Here is a 26,300-nt window from a genome sequence, read left to right on the forward strand (position 1 = left end):
ACAGCTGACGTAGGACCAGACTGGCACTTCGGCTAGGGGGTAAGCACTAGCAGCTGTGCCACATGTGCAGCCTTTTACTGACGTGATTGAATTAAAGCCGATGCCAAGCCCATTATTAACCCAGCCATGAAAGCCCAAAGAATGTCAATGAGACCCACGCTCGTTAGGCAGTCATGCAAGGACTCTGACGAGGAAACACACGCTAATATCACCACGAGGTTGAATACTATGACACAGCGGTGCTTAGGGAACATTTAGAGGACAGCTAAAATCATAAGGCAAGTCAAATATACTAATTTATAGAAATGAACAAATCGGGTGTCGTATTACTGTGCTCTGGCAGATGCTCTGGCAGTCTGGCCTGTCTGTGGCATGTAGAGCACGCTGGTAATGGTCAGGCAGATGCTTCAGCCCTGGAGGTCAGAAGGGTCAAGCTGATCCTTCATAAGAGGACAAGGGGGGTCTTTATTCTGCGCCTTCATTCCTTAATCTGGCGTGGGTGGGATACAGAACACTTTCTGTTTGGCTCCTCACAGGTGGGCAGATCGAGAGAGCAACTGGTCCGTCACTAACCAGAGAGAAAGAAAGAGACAGACCCTCTCTCTCTCTAGCTCCAGGTTATCTGCCCCTAGACTAGCCTATAGCGTGTTCTGTCATCCAGCCTCGGACACATCGACTCCTAAGAGGGAGTTGATTAATGACAGGAAAATGCAGGAAATAAGGGAATTTGACATCACTGGAAAGCATACACACGGCCAAACATCAGCCAGGACAGCAGTACAGTCCAACTCTGCAAGCTCTAATAGACAGTCAGACACACACTGTGGTATGCCTACAATATCTAAAGTACAGACTGCCTGCATTTATAAGTTTCTCTATGTTGATGAATGTGTGTGGTTGTCTGATGCAAGGCATGTTGAGTGAGCGAGCTCCTACTGTGGAAGTGTAGCATAGAAAAGTGGTGTGTGACTGTGTTATAAATATGTAAGCACAGTTGTAGCAGATCTAAAAGCCCAGACACTTGGCAGGGAGGGGGGTTAGCCGTGAGAAGCCTGTGGGACTACAGGATAGCATAATTAGCAGAAACAGGCAGGCCTGGCATTAAACCATCCCCCAACGGATGAAGAATAACTCTCATGGACTTTCTCATCGCCATGTCAGATATAGCTCCCAAGTGGCACTGCATCGCAGTGCTAGAGGCGTCACTACAGACCCTGGTTCGATCCCGGGCTGTATCACAAACGGCCGTGATCGGGGGTCCCATAGAGCGGCGCACAATTGGCCCGGCGCCGTCCGGGTTTGGCCGAGGTAGGCCATCATTGTAAATAAGAATTTGTTCTTAACTGACTTGTCTAGTTAAATAAAAGTTAAATAAAATAAAACATTTATAAAAATAGCCGCCTGGTGTATAATACATACTCTGAGTGCATTAAAATGGCTTCTCCGACTATCTTAGACGAGGAGGTTCTCCATTAACAGCATACTCTCACACCAAACCTCCATTAGATGAAGGTAATAAGGAAGGTAATAATGAAGGCGATGGAGAGAGCGGGAGAATGAAGGCAGTAGAACAGACAAACCAGAGAGAAAGTCATAACATTCCAGGAATCTATAATGTTTGCTTTGGACCGAGGCTACAGCTAAAGAAACCCTAGTTCCTGGCTTTTCACGACACTGTTATTATCAGTAAATGGACATGGATATGAAACTATTTACTGTAAAATATCATTGTTAGTATGAAAAAGAACCACAAGTTTCCAGCGAGGCTGACCTCTCCACGCGAGCAGCTAACCACAGAGCCTGCTGCTTTTCCTCCAGTGTCCTGCCCAGCCCGCCTGCTTCTACTGAAAACACACAGCCAGCCTAAATTAGCCCTCGGGAGTCAGACTATCAGCTACAGAATGACTTAGAGGGACAAAAATAATACCTCGTGGAATCATTCCATCATAATAAGATTCCGTGCTTGCCAGTAATAAACATAGGATATCAGATAAAACGGGCAAATCTGTACAAATAAAGATCTGTCTGCTAACTCTGCATTACAGAGACTACTGAAGCCCAAGCTAAGATTGACAGAAACAAGCCAATGCCAAAACATATTAGGCTATATTCACTTAAATGAAGACTTGCCACACCTAGTACTGTCAGACATCCATGTCTCCTCTCCCAGTTCCAGCTGACATCAGGCTTATGAGTCGCCTGATAGGGTGTGTTCCATTAATCACTGATCTCATCCAACTGTGAATAAATGATTTTACACAGCCAGCGGTTGAGTCACACGCATTACAATGTGAGGATGAGATGAGCACTTAACTAGTAAACATTAGGGCTGGGAATTGCCAGGGACCTCACGATACGATACTATCACTATACTTTGGTGCCGGTAATATATGCATCGCAATTCACGATTCTATATGTACTGTGATTCGATACTGTGATTTTATTGCGATTAGATGTTGCAAAATATATTGCTCACCATACGTCTGCTGCAGAGGGACAAGAAAGAGCTTAGACCAGTCATGGAAATAAAATCACTGAAAACAAATTGGCTCCCTATTTAAAAAGATGAGAACAAGCTATGAAGGCAGGTACAGCCAACTAGAGTTAAAATAATACTCTGATATTGTCAAAATTATGTCATCAAAAATAATGTCCCGATACGTAACTGTATCAATTTCGTCCCGCATCTCTAGCAAACCGTCTGCTGTTCATTCACAAACACATCTGGGACGGCACTGCAATTGAGTAATCTTTATTGGTAAAAGACATGTTCTGAGGTAACGAAACACACACAAGATCACAAAATGGAAGAACTCAGAAACACATAGAATGAAGGACGTTTTTAAGCATAGTTGCGGAGACCACAGCAATACGGCTAGATGACAGCCGTTCCGTCGACATAGGGGATGTCCATGGTAGGCCATAGGGTTTTACACACAGTTCCTATTATTCAGTTGGGTGGACTGCAGTTAGAGGCAGTGCCACATAACACAACATGTGCTACTGCTGCCGCCCCACACACTCATCTCTACCACTTCTGAAGAGAGGGTTTCTCTCACCAGAAGAAAAAACACACATGGTCACACACTTCTCCAATGGCCAGCAGTTGCTTAACTGCACACAGGATATGCAAAAAGAAAAAGAAAAAATCATTCGCCTGTGACTCAATCCTTCCTTTCCCCAAGAGAGCCGGGCTAAACTGAAGGCACTGTGCCCTCGCACATTCCCCCCCGTCCAGGCCGGCCCATCTGGAGCTGCCAACAAAGGGCCTGTTGAGTGTGGACCAAACCACGAGGGACTGTGAGAGATGACCCGCAGCCACTAATCCTAAAGGGTAGCAGAGTGTCAGGCCTGGGCAGAGAGAGGGGTATTACATCACAAATGCATGGACACTTCCAACTAACTGCAAGCTTCTCAGAGAGAGGTGAGCATTCTGCTCTTAAAGGGACAGTGGTTGGACTGAGGAGTGGAGGACAGTCCATAAAGGAGCTTCTCAGAGAGAGGCGAGCATTCTGCTCTTAAAGGGACAGTGGCTGGACCGAGGAGTGGAGGACAGTCCATAAAGGAGGCGGTCTCTTTATTTGCTCTCATACCTTTAACAACTTTCGGATTGAGTGGCTACAGATTAGGAGCCACCGTCTCAAATGACAGCTGAATGTCAACAGACAGGAATAGCCCGTCATATGTGCTACTATACACCACACACACACCTGTTATGTACTGTTACATACTGTACTGTTATGGGAAGGACGGTTCAGTGATCATCACAGGCCTCATATTTAAATGAAAAGGGTACAAAGCAGAGCCTTCTTAAATAGTGACCCGGCAGTGAACCCTCTCTGGCTAGACAACTAAAATGTTAAAATATGGCATTTTAGAAAATGGAAGCGCTTGGCTGTCCGCGATAACATCATTTGAGAGATTCATTAATATTGCACCAACGGCTGGGTCAGTCACAATCAAGGTAGGCCTAACACCCAGGGTCAGCATGACCCTCCACTGCTGGACACCAACAGAAGGGGGTGACGAGACCGACGATGACGAGATTCACCCCGTCGATTCTGTTTAAAGGTAGCACCCTTCCCATCTCTGTTGATCTGGAACACAACTCACTTGAGATACAAGAGCCATCAATTACATGAGAACAATTCCTGCGGTGGCTGAAATGAAGTGGAACACTATGAGCAGGTGAACTGTGTGCATTGCAGAGTGCAGACTGAAACATATTCTGTGTCACACAGTAGCACTACGAACGTAATCAAGAGGAGAAACAAAACATCTGTCTCCACTCCTCCAGACCACCTTGTTCTGTCTCAGCTCAGCTGGTAGGGACTCATTCATTCCTGGAGAGGAACTAACTAAATGTTCCCCCTTCGCACCTGTAACTGCTGAGAAAATAAACCCAGCCGAGGGTCGAGCAGGGTGGGTCGATCAGGCTGGTATGGATGTATAGAGACCATGAGCCAACCCGCTTTGTCCTGCTAGCCAGGGAACAGTGATATAGAGTCAAACCGTCTTATGTAACGATTCTAGAAAAGGCCAGCCTTGGGCCTTGGCACAGACAGTGCATGCTGGGGTGTTCTGGCCTGGGTGGACTGCGTTGAGAAACAGAGGATGGGGCGAGTCTCGTGACATCTGGAGGGCACAGACAGACACACCCACACAAACACACATTAACAGCTCCCGTTTCCCATGAATGCCTCTCGACATTTCTAACAGGACGTTGCGTTTGTAAGCCAAAGCAAATCTAAACCAGCCATCTACGCAATCATTGTACCTGAAGCTCCTCCGATGCCAAACAGGCTCCCCTGCAGCGGCTGAGCTTCAGGCCAAACCAGGCATAAAGACAGTATCTCTCCAGGAAACATGACTGATACATTTTGCTTCTTCATTCAATTCTAATTGAGCTAATTCAGTGTTTGGATTTCAGGGTTGCTGATGACCGAGAGCAATCAAGGCCTCCGCTGTTTACATTGGTCTGATGCCAAATGACTGAATGACAAAGTCTGAGACTGGGGGTGGAAGGAGCTCTCACTCCTGCATCAAACTAAGCTGCTAATGTGAGAGAGTGAGAGCGGCGTTGATGAGGCTGAAAATGCATCTCACATTCCACACAAGTGCTGCTGCAGCCAAGCTCTCAGCCAGTCTCCACAGCTCTTCATTTCTCAAAAAAAAAGCCAGAACCCTTGAGCCGGAGACTCGCGCAGGCTGTTCTGCATGGTAGGTGACTGACCAAAGTGTTTATCATCAACCCACATCAGTAGCCTTTACACGTGACAGTTTACTGTGGTCTGTTTTGTTACTAGAGGTGTCGGCTGCTCTTAGCCCTGATGGTGGAGACAAGACAGGGTGAGTCGGTGGAGATCGGTCATCAGAGCCTCACTGATGAGCAGGTAGGAAGAGACTGCATCATCCGCATCCATTACATAGAACAATACTGGACAATACATAGCGCCTAACGGAGCCCTTCAGCCAATAGCGTCCCATCTGTGCTGTGTTTACTCTTCCAATAGAGGTAGATGGTCACTGGGGCCTGGTGGCTACTGGAGGGTTCGGCTAGCTCAATCACAATTACCATTGTTGTGCTTGACTGGTAAAGTAGGTTAGGAAACAGGGATGGGGGTGCACTATGGCAACTACCAACTGCCTTTCTTCCTCCCGTCTGGACTAGTGTTCATATGTTTAGATATTCCCTGACACACACACACACACACACACACACACACATTCAAACCTAAACACACAAAATACACACAAACATGGACCTGGCAATGACAAGTATATGCATGCAGCGGGTATCACACCTGTGTTAGTGTCTGTGCTGCTCATTATCTGTATTACACCCCTGGCTGTTACCTGTGGCCCTCAGTACAATAACCCTACATCACTGATACCATGTGGAGCTGACAACACAGGGGCTCAGCCAGAACTGCAGCTTGGGCAGCAACCTGAAGTCCCGTTGCGGAGGTAGGGCTTTTACCAAAAATTACACCTTATCTCACACACTGCTGTTATGTTAGCTGCCACTTCATAGCTGAAGTCTATAGCCTTGGCTTGGGATTGAGGTTTCAGGTGATCTACCACATTATGACAGGTAATGGATGTGAGGGCAAATAGATTAGCATGTGTGATCCTCTGTAAATGTAAAGAGTCCTGCTGCAGGATAGAGGACAGGCCGGTATTGAAATAATCCTGAGCTTCGATGAGCTTAGGACCCGACACGGAAAATCTCCACTCCGTGACAAGACTCGGGAACCGTCCATCTTCTGCACCATGAGGCTTAACCTTGCGAGCTCACTTGGCACGTCGCTTAAAACCCTCTACTTCATTCGATCTTCGTTTCCCCACGCAAGAAGCCCACTTCAATTTGAACAAACACATTCAAATCTTCTCAAAGGCTTCAATCTGTAGCCATTTAGGGGTGTCAACCTGGACATGAATAAGCCATGGACTATTCAGCTGGACACCAATACCGCTAACCAACAATACGCTTGTGTAGTAGAGGATCAAATACTGGGACAGATTGCTAGACATACTTGGGGAAATCTTTCATTGTAGTCATGTCTCAACGGCCTGACCAATGAACAAAATGAAATGAATAGAACCCTAGTCCCAGGGCATCTGGCGCGCAAGGCCTTTCACAGAAGTGATTTTAGGAAACAACAGGGCCGTTTCACAGACGGATATTAAGCCTAACCCTCGAGTGAAAAGCACTTTTAAATCTTAAATTGAAGATCGAAATCTTACAAGAGAGACTTGATTTGAAAGGGCTTTTCAGGCCAGAAGTTGGCTTAAATCTGGGTCCGGACATCCGCCCCTATGAGTGAGCCAATGGCAAACTATGGTTTGGTGTCCTGTGTCCTTTTCGCGATGGGAAGGAGCCAACGGGACAGGAAGTGGTGGTCGTGCCAGTCATTTGCCTGTCAGTATGGTAGCCAGGCCGGTGGTGAAGTCCCTGCCAGGACACTGTTGACACCGGCCTGAACTCACCTGCTTTTAATAGCTCTACTCCACACACAGCTGCCCAAACTACATGCACATCACTCTTCTCCCATTGCCTCAAAGGCCAAATACAATTCCAGCCACAGGGGCAAAAAACTGCAATACACATGCCATTATGCTTTTCCATGGTAGCCAAGCAGCTCAAGTAAGTCAGTACAGTGGTCCAATCGTGTAACAGTTGAAATGGCCTTGAATAGACCATCAATAATAGCGGAGCAGTGTCAGAGTCAGGATGTACAGCAGAGAGAGAGGGAGCTTCTGTGGTTCCCCTAACAGTGCCTCTACCTACAGACAGTAAAAGGCCGTGTGGAACGTGACAATAAGCACAGATATTACCAACGCCTGATAAGTCCCGGCCAAACACCCTTATATGGAGAGAAATGTGCAGAGGGAAGACATGAAACATTTGTGCTTCTCTGAGAGTTGCTAGCACTTCAGAATTAACGATGGGCCGTTGCAGCACACAGCCTTCCAAATGGCTTATGGGGAGGAGAACAACCATGCATCAAGATGTCTAGCTTGACATGGACCTAAAATACAAACTGTTGGAAGTCCATAGCTCCTTTCCCTTTGGCTAAATAGGTTCAGTCTAACAGATTACACAAACATGAGCACACTATGTATTAGGAAATAACTTGAGTAAAATGCTTGTTTTAATTATCTTATTGTTCCATAATGTGTCAACACTGATTAAGTGAATTAACTTGAGCGATGAGTTGCAGATGCCTCGAGACCATATGTGCCACCCAGCGAGAGGGTAACATTACAACAACACTTTAGAGCCTCTTTGAACTACACGACTAGGTCCAGGAGAGATACTTGTGTAGTGTAAAAATACATAGCTAGACTCAAATCTCTCTTTAAGAGATGTCTCGCACACTACTCCGGAAAATATCCACACATTCGTGAATCGTTGCATTAATCACGTGTGCAACATGATGTGCAGTATGGTTTAGATGAGAAGCTACTGTATTATTTGAATTGCTATTCTTGTGTTTGTCTATATACTAAGAAACACCACATGGCCAAAAGAATGTGGACACCTCCTCGTCAAACATCTCATTCCAAAATCATGGGCATTAATATGGAGTTTACACTTTACAGTTGGCACTATGCATAGGGGCAGGCAGCGTTCTCCTGGCATCCGCCAAACACAGATTCATTCGTCAGACTGCCAGATGGTGAAAAGTGATGAATCACTCAAGAGACCGTGTTTCCACTACTCCAGAGTCCAATGGCGGCGAGCTTTACACCCCTCCAGCCATCGCTTGGCATTGCACATCTTAGGCTTGTGTGCGGCTGCTCGGCCATGGAAACCCATTTCATGAAGCTCCCGACGAACAGTTCTTGTGCTGACGTTGCTTCCAGAGGCCTTTGGAAGTCAATAGTGAGTGTTCCAACCGAGGACAGACGATTTTTACATGCTACACACTTCAGCACTCCTGTTCTGTGAGTTTGTGTGGCTTACCACTTCGCGGCTGAGCCGTTGTTGCTCTTAGGTGTTTTCACTTCACAATAACAGCACTTACATTTGACTGAGGCTGGTCTAGCAGGGCCAAAATTTGACTAACTAACTTGTTGGAAAGGTGGCATCCTATGACGGTGCCACATTGACAGTCACGGAGCTCTTCAGTAAAGCCATTCTACCGCCAATGTTTGTCTTGGTGCGGCAGGGTAGCCTAGTGGTTAGAGTTGCAAGTTCAAATCCCCGAGCTGACAAGGACCAAATCTGTCATTCTGCAGATTGCATGGCTGTGTGCTCGATTTTATACAGTGGTCAGCAGCAGGTGTGGCTGAAATAGTAATTTGAAGAGGTGTCCACATACCTTTGAATATAGTGTATTTACGATATGCTAATAACTGCACACACATGAAGCAGGAATGTGGATTTGCTCACACCACAGTCAAGGCTAGTATAAACAGAAAAGTAGGGCCTCCCGGGTGGGGCAGTGGTCTAGGGCACTGCATCGCAGTGTGTGCCATCAGAGACTCTGGGTTCGTGCCCAGGCTCTGTTGCAGCCGGCCACGACCGGGATGTCTGTGGGGCGACGCACAATTGGCCTAGCGTCGTCCGGGTTAGGGAGGGTTTGGCCGGTAGGGATATCCTTGTCTCATCGCGCACCAGCGACTCCTGTGGCGGGCCCGGCGCAGTGCACGCTAACCAAGGTGGGCAGGTGCACAATATATCCTCCGACACATTGGTGCGGCTGGCTTCCGGGTTGGATGCGCGCTGTGTTAAGAAGCGGTGCGGCTTGGTTGGGTTGTGTTTCGGAGGACGCATGGCTTTCGACCTTCGTCTCTCCCGAGCCCGTACGGGAGTTGTAGCGATGAGACAAGTTAGTAGCTACTAAAACAATTGGATACCACGAAATTGGGGAGAAAGGCGGGTAAAAAAAATAGTAAGAATAATAATAATAAAATAAACAGAAAAGTGTAACTGATGTTGAAGAGAGATAGATCTCACTAGACATATTTTACTAATGTAAATCCACCTTTACTTTGTAACAAAAATGGTAGGGGCAGATGCGAGGGGAACACATCCCATTCTTGAAAGGTCACATCAAGAGCGCGAAAATAACACAATCATATGGTTTGGTATGTTCCATAAAGAAAATCAAGAAACTCTGTCCATATCAATTCTGACTGCAGACCCTATCTGGGCAGTACAAATCGAATGCAATGTTCCTTGTGGTCACACATTTCTCTGCTGTAAAAAAAGATGATCCGCATGCCTGGGTCTTTGTGGTTTTGTCTCTAACCCTACAGTGGTGTTAAAGCCCTCTGAAAGAGTTGGCCCCTCATGACAATAACAACAATTATGTGAATGAGCATGTGCTGTGTAAAGAACGTCATGAAGGGGAGTAGAGTAGAGTTGTCTGCTGAAATATAAAGCCCTTCAAGTATACAATCAAGAAACATTCTTGGATAACAGTGAACTGCACTCCATTTCTGGACAATGTTCCTTGGACAGACATTAACGCAAGCTTCACAACTTCTAAATAAGCATTGAGGTCCCTTCTGTAGTTGAACTTAAATGCATATTTGTGTGAGTGAGGGTGCAAACTCAATGAGCAAATGTTCAGTGCCAGCCAGGTGAGTTCTCTACCGTGGTATACAGTACCAATGCGGCTTCTCAACTAACACCAGTGTTACGGCATCCGCGTGCTTCCCAGACGAAACTATTTGGAAAAACAGCTTGTGCCTATATTATGACAACATTTTGTGACGTTTTTGTTCGTTTTGGACTTCGGCAAGGGGTTTTTGCAGCTGTTAGGGCACAATTTTTTTTCTTGCAATTGTGTTTCCATTGATAGGGCTGACAATGTGGACTTGTGAAGAGCAGAAACAACATCTGCATAATCACAACGTACCAGTGGCTTGGCTTGGGCCCCAAGAGAAAGCAGATCTGCAGGAGCTATGGCTCACTGAGACACGGGTGCCAGCCCACGTAGAGGGAAACAGAAAAGTCTGTAAAAAAGAGGTAAAATCCTGTATGGAATGCGCCACAAGGACTCATAACTCCACAGGAGACTTCAGACAGACAAACACCAGTAATAAGCAGAGTCTCCCAGTAAAACATTAGGCTGTGGTTTAATGAAACCCCTTCTCTAGGCAGCAGCATGTAGCACTGAGGGTGTGTGACAGTCAAACGGACACCAGGTTGCTGGGTTGCCATGACAGAGAGCCCACTGCGCCAAAAGGCATGCCTGGCCCATCCTCCAGTCCCTGCTTTCTGCTCCCTGGGTGTGTTTGCTCTCGACAGCCCTGCACTACAGGGTTCCAGGGACCCTTTTGTTGCCTCTCTGTGGTCCCGGAGCACCTCGACATGGCGACAGCCACCATCCCAGTTCCCCAACATTAAAAGAGGGTAAAGGCGTCCGCAGGCTTCCCAGCCGAAGCGGTTTGGGAGAGTTTGTGCAAATATTATGAGGACATTTTGTGTCGTTTTGGACTTCGGTAAGGGTTTCTTCGGCTGTCCGGGCACAAACGAAAAGCCAAGCTGACGTCGGTAGCTGAAGTCTTCGCACCTTCGTCTGTGATTGGTCAAACATCGGGATTAATAATGAAAGTTTCATTCATTGAGAAATACTGCACCAGACATCTTAGATATATGTAAACTTGCACGACTAAGACCTCCTCTGCAAAATTACTATTACTGCTTTTTTCTTGTTTTTCCAAGCGTAAGTCTTTTAAAAGAGTGTATACGAGCACACTTGTTCGATTCTCCTAGCCGAGTCCGGCTAGTCACCAGCCGAACTGAAGCATGCCGACGCCTTAAAATCAACTCAAACAACTCACCGAGGAAGGGAGCAGGCAGGCCCACTGAAGTTTACGGTCACGCTGGGCTCATTTATGGCCACATAAATCAGCGAAACAAAAACGGAAACAATAAACACCCTCTCAGACTAATGTCAGCTACATGTTGAACATCCCCAGGCCTTTCATAGTCACAGGTTGATGTCTTTTCACTGTTCTATTGGGGCTTTGTTATGCATAGCAGAATGCCCAGTGCTTGACTTGGATTGAAATCGGTGCCGGTACTCATCGTGGGTGGCGGTACCGTTTTTAGTGAGGTGCAGGAACACCACATAACTTCTGAGCTAATATCCTTTAGGAGGTGCAGGAACTCAAGCCTTAGAAAAATCGAGGTATCAGCACTAACAGTAGTTATTTTAGCTGTTCTTGTCATAATATGGACTTGGTCTTTTACAAAATAGGGCTATCTTCTGTATACCACCCCTACCTTGTCACAACACAACCGATTAGCTCAAAACGCATTAAGGAAAGAAATTCCACAAATTAACATTTAACAAGCAACACCTGTTATTTGAAATGCATTCCAGCTGACTGCTGAGTAACTCATGAAGCTGGTTGAAAGAATGCCAAGAGAGTGCAAAGCTGTCAAAGGCAACGGGCGTCTACTTTGAAGAAACTCAAATATAATTTAATTTGTTAAACACTTTTTGGTTACTACATGATTCCATGTGTTATTTCATAGTTTTTATGTCTTCACAATTATTCTACAACGAAGAAAATAGCAAAAAATAAAGAAAAAACCTGGAATGAGTAGGTGTGTCCAAACTTTTGTGAGCTCATGCCCAAGGCAAGCACTGAGAACGCCATTGCACGGAGCCTAATTATTTCAATGCAGTGAGTGTGTTTTAAAAAAAAATGTAGATAGAACTGACTATGGGCTCCTCAGGTGGCATTTGATCATTATGCCTACAGCAAAGCATCCACTTAGCAGCAGCAGGATTGTGTTATAATGTTAGAGTCACATAAGAACACACACAGCATAAGAACACAGCATAAAGCCATGGCAAAATGTGTAGAATTGCAGGAAATTACAATATCTTCAGAAAGTATTCAGACCCTGTGACCTTTTCCACATTTTGTTACGTTACAGCCTTATTCTAAAATGCATTAAATAAGAACATTTCCTCAGCTATCTACACACAATACCCCATAATGACAAAGCGAAAACAGGTTATTAGAATTAAATATCTTATTTACATTAGGTATTCAGACCCTTTGCTATGAGACTCGAAAATTGAGCTCCGGAGCATCCTGTTTCCATTGGTCTTCCTGTTTCTACAACTTCATTGGAGTCCACCTGTAGTAAATTAAATTGATTGGACATGATTTGGAAAGAAGCCCACCTGTCTACATTAAGGTCCCACAGTTGACAGTGCATGTCAGAGTAAAAACCAAGCCATGAGGTCGAAGGAATTATCCGTAGAGCTCCGAGACAGGATTGTGTAGAGGCACAGATCTTGGGAAGGGTAGCAAATCATTTTTGCAGCATTGAAGGTCCCCAAGAACACAGTGGCCTCCATTCTTAGATAGAAGACGTTTGGAACCACCAAGACTCTTCCTAGAGCTGGCCCACCTGGCCAAACTGAGTAATCGGGGGAGACGGGCCGGGCCGTCAGGGAGGTGACCAAGAACCCAATGGTCACTGACAGAGCTCTAGAGTTCTTCTGTGGAGATGGGAGAACCTTCCAGAGGGACAACCATCCCTGCACCACTCCACCAATCAGGCTTTTATGGTTGAGTGGCCAGGCGGAAGCTACTCCTCGGTAAAAGGCACATGACAGCCCACTTGCTGTTACCCAAATGGCACCTAAAGATTCTATGCTCTATTGAAACCAAGATTGAGCTCTTTGGCCTGAATGCGAAGTGTCACGTCTGGAGGAAACCTGGCACCATCCTTACAGTGAAGCATGGTGGTGGCAGCATCATGCTGTGGGGATATTTTTCAGCGGCAGGGACTGGGAGACTAGTCAGGATCGAGGGAAAGATGAACGGAGAAAAGTAGAGAGAGATCCTGGATGAAAACCTGCTCCAGGACAATGACCCTAAGCACACAGCCAAGACACCGTAGTAGTAACTTCAGGACAAGTCTCAAATGTACTTGAGTTGCCCAGTCAGAGTCCTGAATTGAACTTCTCTGGATCGAATATCTCTGGAGAGACCTGAAAATTGCTGTGCAGCAACACTCCCCATCCAACTTGACAGAGCCTGAGAGGATCTACAGAGAAGAATGGGAGAAACTCCCCAAATACAGGTGTGCCAAGCTTGTAGCGTCATACCCAAGAAGACGAGGCTGTAATCGCTGCCAAAGGTGCTTCAACAAAGTACTGAGTAAAGGGTCTGAATAATTATGCAAATGTAATATTTACTTTATTTTGTATTTTTTATAAATTTGCATACATTTCTAAACCTGTTTTTGCTTTGTCATTATGGGGTATTGTGGAGATTGATGAAGGGGAAAAAACTCATACATTTCAGAATAAGGCTGTAACCTAACAAAATGTCAATGGGTCTGAATAAGGCACTGTAGCAAATTTTCTCTCAGCCCCATGTCAAAATGTGTAGAATTGCAGGAAATTAGCTTTAAAACTGCAATTTTCCTATCAGCCCCATGACAAAATGTATACAACTGCAGAAACTAGCTTTAAAACGCTAAAAGGGTATCTCTGTCCATAGCAACAACAACAAATTTGCAGGAAATTAGCTTTAAAAAAATAAATGTCTCTGCGGCCAGGATGATGGTCTCTAAAATGTTTGGTCAGAGACTGCCATTCTTTCAATGCAGTTAGTGTGTTTCGCTACAGCCGCAATAACATCTGCTAAATATCTGTATGTTACCAATAACATTTGATTAACTATGTCCCCGGCTAACTTTGCCACCACTGCTATAAAAAATATATATTTTAAAAACACATTGAAGTTTGTCATAGGAAAATATATATATATATATATCCATCTAGGAATAATTTGGTATAGACCCTTAAGTGACTCAAATTATGCATTCTAAACCACACAAGCCAAATGATGAATGGGAAGAAAGCAAATATAGAGACCCAGACACATCACCAGTGATTCAACGTTTAGTTCAATGAGAGCGACCAAAGGGGTCAAGAGGAAAGTACACTGAGGGAGGACACTTGCACACACATCTACGCAATCTTGTGAGAGAGATCACCACCACATTACGTTTAAAATAGTCCCTTTCAGGTTCACTTGGTGAGCAGCTAGTCTACAGCTGGTAGCTAATGCACAAGTAAGTATAACGCTTTATTGTTTGGGTACTGCTGCAACAGCTATAATGGGCACAATTACAATGACAGTACTTTGGTTTCCATAAAAGTTCACAGAAATATTTTCTAAAATTCATTTATTAATAATGCAACTCAAAGAAACGCAATTCAACGAAATACTAGCCTGTAGTGTGTTTACTGTGGACGATGTGGAGACGCGCACGCTTGCCTAAATGAAAGAAGTCGCTTCTTTTACAATAGCAAAATAAGTTCGTTGATCAACTTACCGGTTTACAATATTGTCAGAGAAGACTGTTCTTAACTCCCGTTGAATAGCGTTCCGTATTTTGCGTAAACTCATAAACAGTGGCTACACTTAGTGGTCTATGTAATTTGTCTGATAACACCAGCGCTGTCTCCGGGTCTCACCCACCGTGGTCCCATGCTTTCCAACGCAGTGTTCTCTAGGTTACGAGTCACTGCCAACGCCGAGATAGTGGACTCCTCCCAGATGTGGAGGGACTTCACCACGCCTCTAGCTGACGGACACCAGACTCGACTCGACTACCAAGCGAAGTCATGGAGCAAATGCACAATTACATGGAAACGCATGCATCTCTACTTTTATTCATGGTCTCGTTTGAATGTTTTAGTTTTTTTAAAACTGAAAGTACTTGTCGTAGTAATAAAGGCTACTTTAGAGCGGTCTATAGACCCTAATCAGAATCCAGCAGACTGCAGCCTGAACATATTTTCCATGTCCTTTTTACAGCTGTGTCTTGTCTGTCACGAAACATTTGTGTGATCAACAGATAAGCACACCAAAAGGAAACAGGTTTTGTTCACGACAAAGAAGATAGATAAGACATGTTATGTGGCTGTGACTCAGGTAAACTGCATAGTGGGCATACAGCAGCAAAGCACGGTAGTAAATGCTTGTCAGATAACACTACCAGAGGGACAGGTATTGCTGGTCTCCCATGCTCATTAACATGATCTGGCCTTGTGTTTCATGTTCTGCTGTGAGCCACATGACTGCCACCAAACACACACACACACACACATCTATGGTTGCCTCCCCCCTCGCAGCCACAAGTACTGTAATCTGCACATCATATTTACAGCAGCTATTGAGGGCTGAATGGAGATGTTTATCTGTGGCTGGTCTATTGTTCTGGCAGATACTGTATGTCTAGCTCTGCTCTTTAATGTAGGACCATCATCCTTCAGCACACAGCTGCGGGGGGGGGGGGGGGGGGGGATTTACATGACTATACAAAATGCCCTCTGGCTAATAAACTAACTAGATAATGTTATTCATATGATATGATTATGCCCGTCAAAGATATGTGTTAACGTGATAAATTGCTAAAAGGTTATATCTGAATACATACAATAAAAAAAATGTAGTTCTGTTATTCGGAGTAATACACTCACTATATAATTTGGCTCAAATAGGACCAATTTTCTTTAATACAGTCATAGAAATATTGATGTATATATGACAGATAATGGATGTTATAATAAGTTAAACATATATGCAGCAATTGATGTGACACAGATCCCCATATGTGTAGTGTCCGGTAATCCGTTCCATTCTGGACAGTGACATGCAGAGCCTTTGTCTGCTGTCGTCTGGCAGCTTTCAGGAGAGCTCCTGGCTGCTCACAGTCACCCTGCATCTCATTACCTCTAATAGGCACTGACGGACATCCTGTCTCCTATCAGGTCCTTTCTCTGTCCCCAGACAGTAACACTGTCCTGGTCTGGACAAGGTTTAGCCTGGGCATGTCCCAGTCCAGGCCAGCTAGACAGTTAGCACTCACCCTACACGCACAGGCACACACCTCTGTCTACCCAGCCCAGCTATCAACCTTCCCTGTTTGAATTGAGGCTGAGACTTGAGAACGACTCCGGTACAGGACATCCAGTCCCACCATTCACTTCCGGCACTAGTTTCATCTCCAATTCTGGCTGCTGTAATAGGGTCGTCAGGGGGGAGCAACCCCCTGCTAAGTGATTTTCTCACCCTTTCCTTCTCGCCAGTGGCTATTGTACAGTGTGATCCAGTCATTATTACCCACTACTAGACCGTAGTTTGGCTGTTCACTGTCTGTAATTGCCATGGTAATTTATCATGTGGTGTATATAATAGGGTAGCTGGGAAAAATGAGTGAGCTTTGTCTGGTGCAGTCTTTGTGGGATAAAATGTGTATTTGAGTATTTGTTATTTAAATGCCCTTTTCTGTGTATTTGAGTATTTTTTAATACACAGCCCAAAACAAGTACTTATGAGTCTTTTTCATGTTTTTTTTGTTGTAAAAAACAATTTGTCAACCAAATTGTATTTGGAAGTATTTTCCAAATACGTATTTCAAATACCTGGGTTAAATGCAAGGGAGTGTATTTGAGTATTTTCTTTCCAATACTTTCCAAGTATTTACATTCAACAACTAGTTTATCTGAATACTTGTTTTGAAATGCATTAAATGAATTGAAATACCAGAAATAGTATTTGAACCCAGGTCTGGTGTGAGTGAGTCTACAGTAAGACTGTAATCAGACACATAAGTCACTCACCACACCCAAAAACAACTGGCTGCCTGTGTCCCGTTTCTAAAACGGAGCATTCTGTATAAAAAGCCCCTTCTATATACAACCTCTGTGCATCTGCGGTATACTACAAATGACATAGCTAGGAATCTCTGCATAGACTACAACAGTACAAAGTCTGTGAACGCACCCAGGGGTGCGGTGTAAAAACCCACCCCTTTGAAATGCCCTTTACATGTAATTGACCAAGACAGGTCTTAAATGCAGTCCCAGTAATAGAGCATACAGTCTCCTAATGTGCCAACTAACAAGGAATCAATGGTGACAAATAGAGAAGTGCATCCGAGCAGCTCGTCGACAGTGACATCCAAGTGCAGGACAGTATCTGTGGTAGATGTCCTTGTGACATCCCTCATTGTGTTTGGATGCTGTCAAGGGCTGACATATCAAACTGTATGGACTTAACCTTTATTTTAACTGGGAGTCAACACTGAGACCGAGGGCCTCTTTTCCAGGTAAGCCCTGTGTACACAATACACATCGAGATACAACATACACATTTAAAACTTCAGAAATACGCAATAAGCAGGATGAGTGTGAACAGGAAACCCCGAGACCTGATGGGCCTCACGGGTGATATAACTGTACTGTAGTCATCGCCGTGTCACTACTGAGAGAGACGGAGGGAGAGGACGTGTTCCTGATACGGATACCCTGTGCTCATGTTGTGGGAACAAAAACTAAAACACAGGAGAGACAGAGCGAGAGAGAGAGAGTGAATGATTGTGACTGCTCCCCTAGTGACACAAAACCACAAGTCACGTTACTGATGCAGATACAGTAGTGATATTTTTTTTTAGGTTTGATGGGAATGAGGTAACCTATTGACCTGAGGCACACTACAGGATTGGAGCATGTGATCTGACTAGCGATACCCTCACACCGCAAGTCATGCATTTGTGTCAATGGAAGGTATGTGGGAGGTTTGAGTTATTTATGAGAAGCTCAAGTTGTAATGTAACCCTTGCGGCTTGTGTCGAGATCTCAAAGACCCACTACATTATAAAAACACATGATATTGTTCGTAGAGGGAACATTTGCAGTAGAGGTCCCCTGCTGTTTCAGTGTAATATTGCGGGAAACCTATAGTACATGACTTTGCCACTGACGCGATTGGAAATTTGCCTGTCGGAAAAATGCTGTTGGTCTTGCCGTTAGACCATCACAGTCTGGCAGTGGCACACAGTAGCAGGTCAGACATGTCCAAAAATGGGAAAATAAAATATAACGTTTGGTGGTCAGCATGATGTGTGGCCATGACATCACTCGGTAATCTAAAAATGTCCTGAAGACCATGTACAGTAGTGGCCTTTCTGATTCCACCTCAGCTAATATATAAGTCAACATTAACACTGTAGCTTCACAGAGGCATGTAGACATCCAAATATAACATTTCGCATGAGAAAGTCTTCCGTCTTGAAATAAGGGCCATTTGTGATTCAGAAAGAGACTGCAGAGCCCAGAGAATGTTACTTCAATGAAAGCTAAATCATTTGAAGCCTTTTAAATAGCTGGTGTCTTAGATGTGTCAGTGATAGCTTGAGAGTTGAAATGACTAGCTTATCATGTTAACCTACTTCTAGTTCCATGACTCATTGTATAAACCCAATAATTTATTAGTTCACAGGAGTCCATAAGGGGCTAGTGCAACAGGTCTGGTACACTTACACAGTGTCTCTATAGACAAATAGCCAATATTGGGTTAGTAGAATGTTCATAGCTTATAGTCAACAAGAAATATAGCGCAAATAAACAGTGATTGGGAACTGAGGTTACGTTATGTCAGAATTGGACAAGCCTGATTCCAATGAGCTAAATTCCATGAACCACTTAGGAGCTTAATATGATTTAACATATCAGGCATTGGCACAATTATGCCCTACTCTAACGCTGTAAGACCAGCAACAACCTAAACTTAACTACCTTGAAAAGGTTATTAGGTTTGAAAATGAAAAACAGCCGAGATAGTGATTTGCACAAAATGAAAATATGTATGACGTAAATAGAGCTCTTCAACTGGATAGTTATGAGTGACTAAACAAAAGAAATGGCCCTATAAAGTGTAAAGTGCTGTATTGATAGAATTCTGACTTCCGTTTTATGACGGTATGTTTTGTTGTTGCAAGGTAACACTCCACACCCCCATTACCCAGAGTTCCTGCTAAGCATTACTTTCACACCTATACAAAATGAGTAGAGCAGAGGCCTGCTAATTTACGTTATTAAAGTCATGCGCTGTGGCCGTTAATTTCCCTTTCACTAATGAAGAATGAACCAAATCCTCAATTCAGAATCAGAGGTGATGGAAAACAGTCAGTAATGACAACCTCCACATGCCTGTCTGTCACAGAGACCGCTCACCTCACAGACATAGGAAATGACTGACTGACCAGGAGGAGCTAGTTGTTAATATGGCACCAGCATGTCGCTAAAACGGTCTGACCCGGGCTAGCCTGTCTCTAGCCTGCATGTTAATATGCATTGCGGAGGTGTCCATGGCAACTGTGTTTACGGTCCAAAAAAACTTAAAACACCAACAGGTTCAGCTGCATCCGGTACAGAAAACAACAATTTAGATAATTACAGGCTTATTGTAAAAGGTGTTTAAACCTAATACAACTATGTCTTCATACCAATTCTTACCTATTTATTATGCTATTAATAGATAATGGATGTGCTACACGAGGCTCTGAAATGTTTTCATTCATGTGAAATCTGCTAATCTTCCCAGTGGTGGAGCTGCTGCGCTGGGCTACGTTGGGCTGTCTGACTCAGTCAGATGATAAGAGTGTGTGTGTCTGGCGCTAAAGTCTCCTTGAGAAGGGCAAAGGACGCGACCACTCTCCTATCCTCTGACCGATAGCCAATAATAGCAGCGAGGGTCTACGGCTACCACTGCGTGGGATACTCACTCCAACCCGGTGTGTGTGTGTGTGTGTGGTTATCTGGGGGTGCGTGTTGAGTTTGGACATGTGTGTATGCATGTAGAAGAGATAGCAGGACAACCTGTGTATTTTATGGCCACTGCAGTAACCTATTGCATCCCTTTCCCTCATTTGGCACAGAGCTTTCCCTTCCAGTAGCATTGGCCCTAGCAGCTTGACAAATGTCTACTCTTCCCTCCCAGCCAGGCCTCTCCTCTCTGCCCCCCTCACAGTTACTCTTATTGGAGGCGAGCTCTCGGACGGCGTGTGCCAGGTTCATGTTTCTAATTTTCACCAGCCAGGGAATGGGGTGGGGGTGTAAAGGAGGGGTGCAGCAGGCAGACAGACGCCCGGGCAGAAACCTGTTTATTCATGCATAAGCTAACCCCCGCCCCTCTCCACTACCGCCTCCCTCCTCGTCCTGATCGATACACTAGGCAGCCCACGCAGAGTAAGTCCCTGTTGTCAGGCCACCTGACTGGGACAAGGAGCGTCTGGTCATAAATCGACCTGTTGAGGAGGGGAGAGGAGACACTATGCAGCATCAGCACTACTCTAATATGCCATCCCATTACTCATCTGTCATCTCATTTGCCGGGGTGGAACATGCATAGTTTTCCACATACATAGTGCATGATGGGAGAAAATGCCCCTGGGGATGGAGTAAGGCTGAGAGGAGGGGAGAATGCGGCAGTGTGAAAATACATGTTTTTCAATCCTCCATACTCTCTAGGACATAGACTTTCTTCTCTGGCTTGACGGTCTCTGGCTTACGTTAATGGCATCTGCTCCAGATCAGGCCCTGTTCCTTCCTGTCACAATACCAGCCACGGGCCCTGACCGTCACAGAGGCTGTTGATTCCTCAGCCCTTCAGAGATGTCAGCCCCAGTCCTCAGAGAGGATGGAACCAGGGAAGCTCCTCTATTTAGTGGATGAGTGGATACATTTCTGAGGCCTCGTTAACGGACGACGGCCATTTCTAGCACTCCCAGTCTCAGAGCTCATTGGAAATGGATACTAAATCAGTGTGAAGGAGGGAGAAGGAAGCCCAATCAGATTAAATATGGAGGGGAAAGGGTTCCCAGGGGACCCCAGATGCCCGCTGGCCATTATGAAACATAATCATTAATGTTTCATCCCCATCAGTGGGGTAGAGGAACCCTCATGGGCAATATTGACAAGCCACACACAGCAGATTGGAGCACGCCACAGGAGGGGAGGTGGTTTGAAGCACTCCACATGGGGTTAACTCGTGAGCACGACATTTGATTTCCTGCTTCATGCGAGCACGAGCGCCGAGATTGAGATATGGCTTTAATTGATTGGATCACAAGGCAGGCTTTTCTCCTGAAGACGTCTACACACTGACATTCAGGGTTCCCAAATCAGACTGAGTTAGCTGTGGGCTCCATCCTTTTTGGAGCAAAAAAAGTATTTTCCTGTTTGAACCAATTGCACAACATGCAAAGATAATGACTTTTAACTTATAACCTGGAATTGAGTATAAATAATTTGATTTTGCATCAGTAACCTCAATATGTTTATGAATCAAAACGACTCCGAGGTCGTTGATGTTGACGTTTTTAAGAGTGTGTGTTTATGCTGAGTGAAGTCCCATTCCCACGAGGCAATCTGCTCCGCCCACTTATAAACAAAACAGCAAAAAGGCACTCCTCCAGGGCTAATCACCAGTTGTGTGTTTTATGTGAACGCAGTGAGGAAAAGGGACAACCTCTGACGGGGATCTCACAGCCATTCCCTAATGGAAACAATGAAGCGTTATTCTCAGAGGCTGCTGAACCAGGTGGCATGTCCTGAGGCACTGTTAGTCAGAGAGTATAACAATCAGTTTTTACAGACAGTTCCTTGACAGACTCTTGGTGTTCTGAGGTCCTTTGTTGGATACGTGTGTGTGTGTGTTAGACTGTGTAGGTGCAGGACTGACACAAATGTCCTGTGGCTCGCCAATCCCTCTGTCAATCTTGCCCTGCAACATTTGAGGTTTAGAAATTCCCAATTTTCATGGCTCCTGTACTATGCTGTTGAGCACTTGCTTGCTCTCTCCATCTCTCGCTCTCGGAGCACGTTTAATAAACTCCCTACCCCTGTGCCTGCAGAGAGATATGATAGAGAGAGAGGGGGAGGACTCAAAGATTGGGAGTGCTTAGCTTGTTAAATGTCGTCTCCTTGACTGCGGTCACCTCCCTGCTCCTTTCTCAGAGTCCTCTGCTCTTCCACCCTGAACCTGCTGAACTCTCAGGAGGGGTGATGAACAATGAACTCTAACCCCAGTCTCTCCCTAAGACCTGCCTGTCTGTTTCAGACAAAGGACAGGATCGCAGAGAGGTGGTTTAATAAGACGGACAGCCTAACTGGTATTGGAGAAGCCAACCATCCCTGACAATGTCACCTCTCTGTATCTGTCTGGCATACAGAGGACAAGGTCGTATGCAAATAGCTGAGATATGTGTTCACTGATATTTCCGCAATCCATGCACAGAAACGAATAGAAGGCTGTCCCTAACAGTGAATGTGCACACGTGTCTGTAGTAGTAGTAGTAGTAGTAGTAGTAGTAGTAGTAGGGGTTCAAATTGTAGTGACTGAAATATTGTATTCAGGCTGTGATAGCAGGAGTTTACATGGTCACGTCTGCTAACATCCTGCGAGACTGATCTGCAAGCAGAGCGCTTCCCTGAGATTGTGAGCTGTCTGCATGCTTCTGCTCAGAGCTAGTGGTTTTTCTTTTTTTATTGAACTTTCCTTTTCCAAGAGTAGCTGACACTCAGAGCAATATCAAACTGCTGCTCAACTTATTCACTGTGTACTTCTGAATGTACGATTCGAGCCCTCTTCATTTAAATGAGTGTTCTCCTTGGTAACTAGATACTATACCCATATTAATTAGATGAGACGGTAAAGAACATGAATCTGGACTCAAAGACCTTCCTCCTTTGTTAATTGGCCATCCCAGATATATATTGCGGTAGGTGAATCTTTGACTGGGCTTTAACTCTGAGTAAGGTGAGGTGCGGACGGCTCTGAGGGCCGTGAGGTGGGGCCCTAGCCAGCCTGCTGTGTGTGATAAGAGACCCTATCCAAGTCCTCCTGGAGACAGCAGTTATACTGAGTCCCATAGAGGGAATAATTACTCTGCCAGCCTCTGAGCTCAGATGGAGATTCCACCGACGGCCCTCAGTGGACTCTCTCTCAGTGGACTCTCATATGCATTGAGGCAGCTACAGATATGCAGGCTGATTTCAGTAAAGATATTCTGGGCGGCAAGGAATCGAGATTCTCCCTATTAAACCGGTACAATCTGTATAAGAGGTGAGCATTGCAGATTTCCAACACTGTCTGTCTGTCGCACACAAGTCACGACTGAAGAACAAAAAGGCCACATACCGGTAGATGTGACTGCAGTAGCCCCACACTGACCCCTGATGGACAACTAGTGCACCTACACTGTCTTCTACACTACAAATCACAAACTTCTCAATCCAAGGTCCTCATACTCCTGTACCGTAGACATCATATGCTCATTAGTACAGCGAAATAAGGAAGAAAGAGTATTTGTAGATCTCTGGAACAGAGATGGAATTATGAAGAGATTGTGAAGAGGAGATAAGGTAATTCCTCCTCATGCAAAAGTAAAAAAAACTATTTGCAAAACAACCTACTGCAGTCTGTGTGTGCCAAAGACTAATGAAGTTCCTCACAACAGGGAACTTCTCTGCCTTAATCTAACCCAACAGATAATCACCTCCACCTGGGTATCACTGCCAGCTAGGGAAGGAATGAGTTCTGTTCCTGCTCCACTCCTTTTCATTCTGGTGCCAGTCTCCCCCGCTGAGTACTCCAGCCTGGCAGAGGTCGGCCTCTGCTATGCCCCTGTGGGCCTGTGTGGGGGTTGTGTGTGGCATGTACCCACTTGGCACAGACCAGACACCCTGGCTGGTTGGCACTGGAGCTTCATAGGATTCCAGTAAAATGAGCGGTCTATGGCTCTGAGCAGAAACAGGCTCTAATATACTGTAGGGATGGTAATCAAGGACTGTCTGAGGCTTGACATAGCATGGAACAGTATAGCCAGTATAGCCACATTCATACCTTCCCACGCTACGTTCTTATTTACTCCCTCCTCCTCTCATCTAGTGTGAAGATAGAGCCCTTAATCACATGGTAAAGGAGGGCTTGGGAACCAGTAGGCCTATTTCATTAACACCTTCGGCTGCGTTGGTTATACTTCAGACAACAAAACATCTTAGTTCCCCACGTTTGAGATGACCTTCAAATCGCTGTGTTTTATTAGTTAGGCCATCTGTGAATGCCAGTGATTCCTGAGGGACACAAACTGAATCCCATGATCAGGGCTTCCGTTTTCCACCACACTACCAGAATAGCTGTTAGTGTGTTAGTTCCCATAGATGTTAAAAACTTGTATTGCAGTGTGATGGGAGGGCTGGCTAGCTCTGTGTGTTTAGTGTGTATAGGCCTGTGTTTGTGTGCATGCATGTGTGTATTACTGTGTGTGTGTTTGTGTGCAGGGCTCTAAAGTCCAACCATTTTGGTTACATATGCTCCTAAATATTTTAATGTAAGACCTGATATTTTTTATTTGGGCGAACCAGTGCCCCCCCCCAATAATTGATCTAATGATTAGGCTTCCCTGTACAGTAGTTTCCGAGTGCAAGAGAGAGAAAAAAGTGAGCGCAGATCAGTTAGAGTCATGGTTGCACCACTACTAAAGCAAAAAGTACTTTTTCCCAGCCCAATCAGTTCAAAAGATAGGACCTGGGGGGGGGGGGGGGGGGGGCTCAGAGGGACCGGTTTGGCTACTATGGTGCTGAAATGGACAGAGCTTTCTAAAGGTGCTGATTAATTCAAAGCATTTGACGCATATGCATATTAGTGCCCAAGCCCCCAAAGAAAGCCTGAATTAAAACATTATTGTGCCATTATACAATAGCTTACATTGCATTCGGTAAGTATTCAGACCTAGACTTTTTCCACATTTTGTTACGTAACAGCCTTATTCTAAAATTGATTAAATCGTCCCCCCCCTCATCAATCTACACACAATAGCCCATAAGGACAAAGCAACAACAGGTTTAGACATTTTTGCAAATTTATAAAAAACTGAAATAACACTTTTACATAAGTATTCAGACCCTTTACTCAGTACTTTGTTGAAGCACCTTCTGCAGAGATAACAGCCTCTAGTCTTTTTGGGCTTGTCGTTACAAGCTTGGCACACCTGTATTTGGGGAGTTTCTTCCATTCCTCTCTGCAGATCCTGTCAAGCTCTGTCAGGTTGGATGGGGAGCGTGGCTGCACAGCTATTTTCAGGTCTCTACAGATATGTTCAATCGGGTTCAAGTCCGGGCTCTGGCTGGGCCACTCAATGACATTCGGAGACTTGTCCCTAAGCCACTCCTGTGTTGTCTTGGCTGTGTGCTTAGGGTCGTTGTCCTGTTGGAAGGTGAAACTTTTCCCCAGTCTGAGGTCCTGAGCAGGTTATCAAATATTTATCTGTCCTTAGCTCTGTTCATCTTTCCCTCGATCCTGACTAGTCTCCCAGTCCCTACCGCTAAAAACCATACCCACAGCATGATGCTGCCACCACCATGCTTCGCCGTAGGGATGGTGCCAGGTTACCTCCAGACGTGATGGTTGGTTTCATCAGACCAGAGAATCTTGTTTCTCATGGTCCAAGAGTCCTTTAGGGGCCTTTTGGCAAACTCCAAGCAGGCTGTCATGTGCCTTTTACTGAGGAGTGGCTTCCATCTGGCCACTCTACCATAAAGGCCTGATTTGTGGAGTGCTACAGAGATGGTTGTCCTTCTGGAAGTTTCTCCCATCTCCACAGAGGAACTCTGGAGCTCGGTCAGAGTGACCATCTGGTTCTTAGTCAGGGAGGTGACCAAGGCCCTTCTCCCCCGATTGCTCAGTTTAGCTGAGCGACCAGCTCTGGGCAGAGTCTTGGGGGTTCCAAGCTTCTTCCATTTAAGAATGATGGAGACCACTGTGTTCTTGGGGACCTTCAATGCTGCAGACATTTTTTGGTACCCTTCCCCAGATCTGTGCCTCGACACAATCCTGTCTTGGAGCTCTACGGACAATTCCTTTGACTTAAAGGCTTGTTTTTTGCACTGATATGCACTGTCAACTGTGGGACCTTATATAGACAGGGTGTGTCTTTCCAAATCATGTCCAAT

At 45.2% G+C, this 26,300-nt stretch overlaps 1 protein-coding gene across 2 annotated transcripts in view; it reads right to left on the bottom strand.

Annotated features, from left to right (window-relative positions):
- Positions 1-26,300, bottom strand: part of LOC139383466 (rho guanine nucleotide exchange factor TIAM2-like) — a 126,814-nt gene that overhangs the window by 94,503 nt on the left and 6,011 nt on the right. Inside the window, exon 1 of one of the 2 annotated variants that reach the window (XM_071128012.1) lies at positions 14,834-15,025. The exons of the other annotated variant lie outside the window; for it this stretch is intronic. The gene's annotated coding sequence lies outside the window, so the exon portion shown is untranslated. Of the gene's footprint in view, positions 1-14,833; positions 15,026-26,300 lie in introns of those variants that run through there. 2 annotated transcript variants of the gene reach the window in all.

The sequence above is a fragment of the Oncorhynchus clarkii genome, chromosome 25 (genome assembly GCF_045791955.1).
Source record: "Oncorhynchus clarkii lewisi isolate Uvic-CL-2024 chromosome 25, UVic_Ocla_1.0, whole genome shotgun sequence".
Taxonomy (NCBI): domain Eukaryota; kingdom Metazoa; phylum Chordata; class Actinopteri; order Salmoniformes; family Salmonidae; genus Oncorhynchus; species Oncorhynchus clarkii.